Genomic DNA, 5,362 nt, shown 5'->3' on the forward strand with positions numbered 1-5,362 from the left:
GAGCATCGTCCTGCGGCCGAACGTCGTTGATCCAAAGCCGGCTGCCGCCCCCCGCTCAGGTCGGCACGCTGAGGGTGCTGGGACCACTGCAGCAGAGCCTGCGGCAGGCCCGCATTGAGCTGAGATGGGCGGGAGCTGGGTGTGACTGTGGGGTGTTCAGGGAAGGGGGACCAGCCGGGACGGGGGTGGGGTAATAGGCCCCGATATAAGACAAAGCCCCGAATATCGGGACTGGCTCTATAAAACCAGGGGAGCAGATCACCCTAGCACAGGGGCCCGGCTCAGGAGAGCCCTGCCCAGGGGGCGGCTGGGCCGGAGCAGGCTGGCAGGGCAGACCCCGCCTGGGCGCCAGCAGGGACCCGGCCCAAAGGCGGTGGGGCCGAGCAGCCAGCCCGGCCCAGCGGCCCTAGCACCCTGGGACCCCCCAGAGCCCTCGGCCCAGACGGACAGCCCGGCCCAGGCGGGCAGCCACTCATTGGAGGCGGGTCCAGGGGCCCCGCGCGGCGCAGCGCAGGGCCCAGGGGATCCCCGCGCGCAAAGGAGGCGGGACAGCGACACAGCGCGAGAGCGGGCTCCCCCGGCTCTGCCTCCCCCAGACCGCCGGCCACGCCCCCCGCCCCCTTCCTTTCCAGCGGCCCGCTCACCGCCCGCCCACCATTGGCCCCGCCCACCCAAATTAAGACGCGGCCGCGCCCGTCGGACTGGAGCGAACGCGCGCCAAGGGCGCCGTCACGCGCCTAACGACACTTCCGCCCAACCCGCCTTCTGATCCGCTGGTTTAGCAAGACACGAACTAGCGCGCGCCCCCTGCAATTAGAGGCCGCATGCGCAGTAACTGCTCCAGAGTCATTTCTCAGGACAGGCAGGGGGCGGAGCTACTGGCACACGCCCACCCACATGACGTCAGCGGCGCCGCTCTGAAGAAGGCGGGCGCCAGGGGCCCCAGCACAGGGCCCGAGTAGCTCGCCGTGATCGTATAGTGGTTAGTACTCTGCGTTGTGGCCGCAGCAACCTCGGTTCGAATCCGAGTCACGGCAGCGCAGGAATGGCGCTAGCACGGCACGTGGGTCCCACAATTTTTTTTACTGGGCAGCGGAGCCTGGAGCCCAGGCAGGGCCAGCTTCTTCCGGGGGGGCACTGGCCAGCCCGGCACTGGAGGTGGGGGGCACTTGGGCACGGCCATCTTATCACCGGAGGTGGGGGGCACCTGGGCACGGCCATCTTATCACCGGGGGTGGGGGGCACCAGGCAGGGCCAGCCTGGCACCCCAGATGTCAGCTGTAAGCTGTGGTGGCTGCAGAGGGTAGGAAGAAGCAAAGACTAATTAGGAGGAGCTGGTCAAGCTCCTGGCTGGCGTCCACCCACCTCAAAGGCTTTGGGCCCGCAGGGCTTAGCAAGCCAGCTGTGAGGTAACTTTTATTCCGGTGCTTACAGACACAACCAAGAAAACATTCTGTGACCCAGGGCCCCGTGGTGCCGACTGGCAGGGGGCACAGGGGATGCACTGGGGTTTCCAGGGATCCCCTGGCTGGATATCTGCAGAACAGTTGACGGAAGGAGGGCATGTGAACTCTCCACCGAAAGCCAGGCTCCCCCGGGTCGTCACACTCACCACGCAGTGTCTGCACGGATCATATTTAAGGACTTAGGTGTCTGTACAGGAAATTGTGTTCCTAAGGTCTGGGAGTTAAGCAAGGTCACCAGGAGGTGACATTCCTGTCAGGCAGGAGGTAAGGGGCTCATCTCTCTGGCTGGCCATGTGTTTATTGTCTGCCTCCCAATGAAAACCTGTTTGCATACTGCGCCAGGTGCCAGTCAAAAGACTGAGAAACCTACAAGAGAGGAAAATCTCCAGGAAAAAGTCAGCGGGGGTGTGTGTGTGTGTGGCCTGTTTGATGAATAAACACAAAGGATGAAACACATGGGATCCTCCGCTAAAGAGGCAAGCGAGCAGCATGTTTGTCTTATGAAAGGAAGGTGTCAGCCAGCCTGTCTGTCAAATGCTGCAAGGACTTTGCCTGAGCGTTGCTCTGCAAGACACGAGCGTAGCTTGTTAATTAAGTCTAGGTTCTTCTGGAATGCATGTTCTGATTTTATTTGGTATGTGACCATTTTTTTTTTTTCCATTTCTACATGCCATGACTTGAATCTTTGTTAAATAAACTTTTCCTTGTTTGTAGCCAAGTGCTGTGTGAAGCAGGGCGGTGAGCTGAGATGGCACTAGTAAACTGGGGTGAGCAGCGACTCTGAATACTGGAATCCTGTGGGCCAGGGAATGGACACTTCAGGGAGATGCTTAGGGGGCTCAAGGACTGGGGTGTACCTATCGCTAACCTCTAGAGAGAGCGGGGCCTGCGAGGCCTAGAAGGGAGTGTTGTCCATGGCTGGGGAGTTGGGGGACTAAGCTCCCGGCAAGCACTGACAAGGCTGCTTCACGCTAAAGGCAGGTGGTAGCGAGGTGCTCCCCCATCCCCCAAAGAGGAGACCTGCAAGTGAATTCCCTCCATCAGCTGAACTGGACGGTCAGGGAAGGGAAAAGGGAATACAAATCTCTGACAAGGAAAAACTGTATCTCTATGCTGCTTGGACTCTCAAGCAAAAGGTTTTCTAGGCATAAGCAAGAGATCCCCAATATTTTAGCCTGGGTTAGGCCTGTGGGACACATAGGGTTTGCTTATTGTATACACTACTATTTTAACTTTTGAAACGTAAGACTGTAACTCATTTGTGTGTGTTATGTTTATCTGTGTTAACTTTAAAATAACTCAATTTCCATTTCCTATCTAATATATCTTTAGGTAGTTTATTATAGGATTGGCTAAAAGCATTGGCTTTGGTGTGAGTTCTAAAGTGCAGTTGACCTGGGGTAAGTGACTGATCCTTTGGAACTGGGAGTAACTTGAATATTGTTGTGATTTTTGGTGTAAGGGACCCTCTATCACAGAGGCAAGCTTACCTGGGGGGCAAGATACACTGGAGTACCCAAGGGGACTGTCTGTGACTCCACAGCTGTTATAATGCTTGAGATGTTTACAGTGGATAATTGGTTGGTGAAATCCAAGTATAGAATTCACAACCGATGTGCAGTTTGTGCCCTGATTCCTAACGGCCTGCCCTGTGGTTGGGACTCATGCTTTTGAGTCACTGCAGGGGAGCTTGACAGTGACATGTAGCCACTTTGAAACAGTGGTTTACACTTTCTTTCTTGGTGCCATAAAAACTCCCATTAACCAAGTGGCTGGAAGGAAGTCAACGGCACGACTCACATGCTTAAAGCCAAGTGAATGAACCTGGGGTTGTGTAGTCAATGAGACTCTCGGCCTTAGGATAGCGGGTAGAGAACAAGGCAAATGACTTCTAGAAGAGACAGGATGGTTTATGGTAAGAAAGGCCCCAGCCTGGTGTCTATCGCGTGCTCTGCCAGTGTCTCTCTGATGCTAACCAGCATTTTCCCAGGTGACCATTACTTAAGTTTCTCAATGTCTAGGGGCCCAGTTTGTGAAGCTGAGGGGTCTGGTCTTCAGTTCTAAGCACTCACAATTCACACTCAAGGCACTAGGAGCTCAGGTCCTCAGCAGGCCTTGAGGAATTGAACCCCTGCTCTTGAGGCAAATGTTGGTCTTAATCTCTCTGTGTCTCAGCTGCCCATCTGGAAAGCGGAGGTAAGAATACGTCTTGGGTATGGTGATGATAAATCCATTCATGTGTGTGCGGTTCGGACCTTGCGATGAGGAGCCAGCAAGAAAAACCCAGGAAGAAAAAAAAAGGTTCATATTCAGTGCAGAGTTTGCAGGGTGGGCAGCAAATAAGGCAGAGTCACATGTTGGTGTGGGTGTGTGGATGTGAATATGCCCATGTGTGAGTGCGCCTGGCTGTGTGTGGATGTGAGTGCACAGTGTGTGTGAGTGTGAATATGTGCATAGATGGGAAAGCACAGTGTGTGTGAATGTAAGTATGCCCATGTGTGAGTGTAAGGTGTGTGTGGGTGTGAGTGCACAAGGTGTGTGTGGAAGTGAGTGTGCCCCTGTGTGGGGATGTGAGTGTGCCCATTTGTGATGATGTGTGTGCAGTGTGTGTGGTTGTGAGTGTGCCCAGATGTGTGTGTGTGGGGCATGAGGGTGTGTGGATGTGCCTGGATGTGAGTGTGCCCATGTGTGCAGGATGTGTGTGTGAATGTGCATGGATATGAGTGTGTCCTTGTGTGAGTGCACAGTATGTGTGAGTGGATGTGTGTGTACCCATGTATGAGTATGCAATGTCTGTGTGTGTGCGGGGGTATGTGCAGATGTGAGTGTGTGCCCATGTGTGAGTGTACAATGTGTATGACTGGGGGGGGGTGCACGGTGTGTGAATGTGTTCAGGGTGTGAGTGTGTGGATGGGAGTGTGCCCGTGTGTGTGTGTATGTATGGGGGGCATTGTGTGAGTATGCAGTGTATGTGTGACTGTGGTATACGGGCGTGCAGGGTATGTGTGACTGTGCAGTATAGGTGTGTGTCGGGTGTCTGTGTGACTGCAGGAGTGTGATTGTGCGGTATAGGTGTGTCTGCTGGGTGTGTGTGACTGTGCAGTATAGGTGTATGGGGGTGTGTGTGACTGTGCCATACAGGTATATGTGTGTAGGGGGTGTGTGTGACTGTGTGAGGTGTGTGTATGACTGCGGTATAGGCATGTGTGCAGGGGGTGTGATTGTTGACTGTGGTATAGCTCTGTGTGTGTGGGGTGTGTATGTGACTGCGGGGGGTGACTGCGGTATAGGTGTATGTGATTGTGCAGGGATGTGTGACAGTGCAGGGGGGTGACTGTGTGGGGTGTGTGTGTGTGACTGCGGTACAGGTGTGTGTGCCGGGTGTGTGATTGTGCAGGGGGTGTGACTGTGTGGGGGATGTGGCTGTGTGTGGTGTGTGATTGTGCAGGGGGTGTGTGGCTGTGTGTGGTGTGTGTGTGTGTGATTGTGCAGGGGGGGTGTGGCTGTGTGGAGGTGTGTGTGTGTGTGATTGTGCAGGGGGCTGTGTGACTGTGGGGTGTATGTATGACTGCAGGGTGTGTGATTGTGCGGGGAGTGTGACTGTGCGGGCTGTGTGTGTGTGTGTGATTGTGCGGCATAGGTGGGTGTGTGTGTGTGTGTGTGGGGGGGTGACTATGCGGGAAGGGGAGGGGTGCCCCACGGGCTGTCCCGCAGCGGTGCACGTCCCGCCTAAGCTCCAGGCAGCGCCGGGTCCTGCCCGGCCCGATCCGTCGGACCCACTGACACTGACGTCACACACCCACCCCTCCTAGCAGCCGTAACACTGTTCCGTAGCTAAGGCTCCGCCCACCGCTATTCCGCACATGCGCAGTCACTGCAAGGAGCTTCTCGCAGGA

At 55.6% G+C, this 5,362-nt stretch overlaps 1 non-coding gene across 1 annotated transcript; it reads left to right on the plus strand.

Annotated features, from left to right (window-relative positions):
• The first annotated feature begins 965 nt into the window (after positions 1-965).
• TRNAH-GUG (transfer RNA histidin (anticodon GUG)) lies at positions 966-1,037 on the plus strand. Its single transcript has one exon. It is a non-coding gene; the product is annotated as a tRNA-His (tRNA).
• Positions 1,038-5,362: the final 4,325 nt, after the last annotated feature.

The sequence above is a fragment of the Emydura macquarii genome, unplaced genomic scaffold (genome assembly GCF_026122565.2).
Source record: "Emydura macquarii macquarii isolate MOO-44397 ecotype Brisbane River unplaced genomic scaffold, CSIRO-AGI_Emac_v2 contig_3451, whole genome shotgun sequence".
NCBI classification, from domain to species: Eukaryota; Metazoa; Chordata; order Testudines; family Chelidae; genus Emydura; species Emydura macquarii.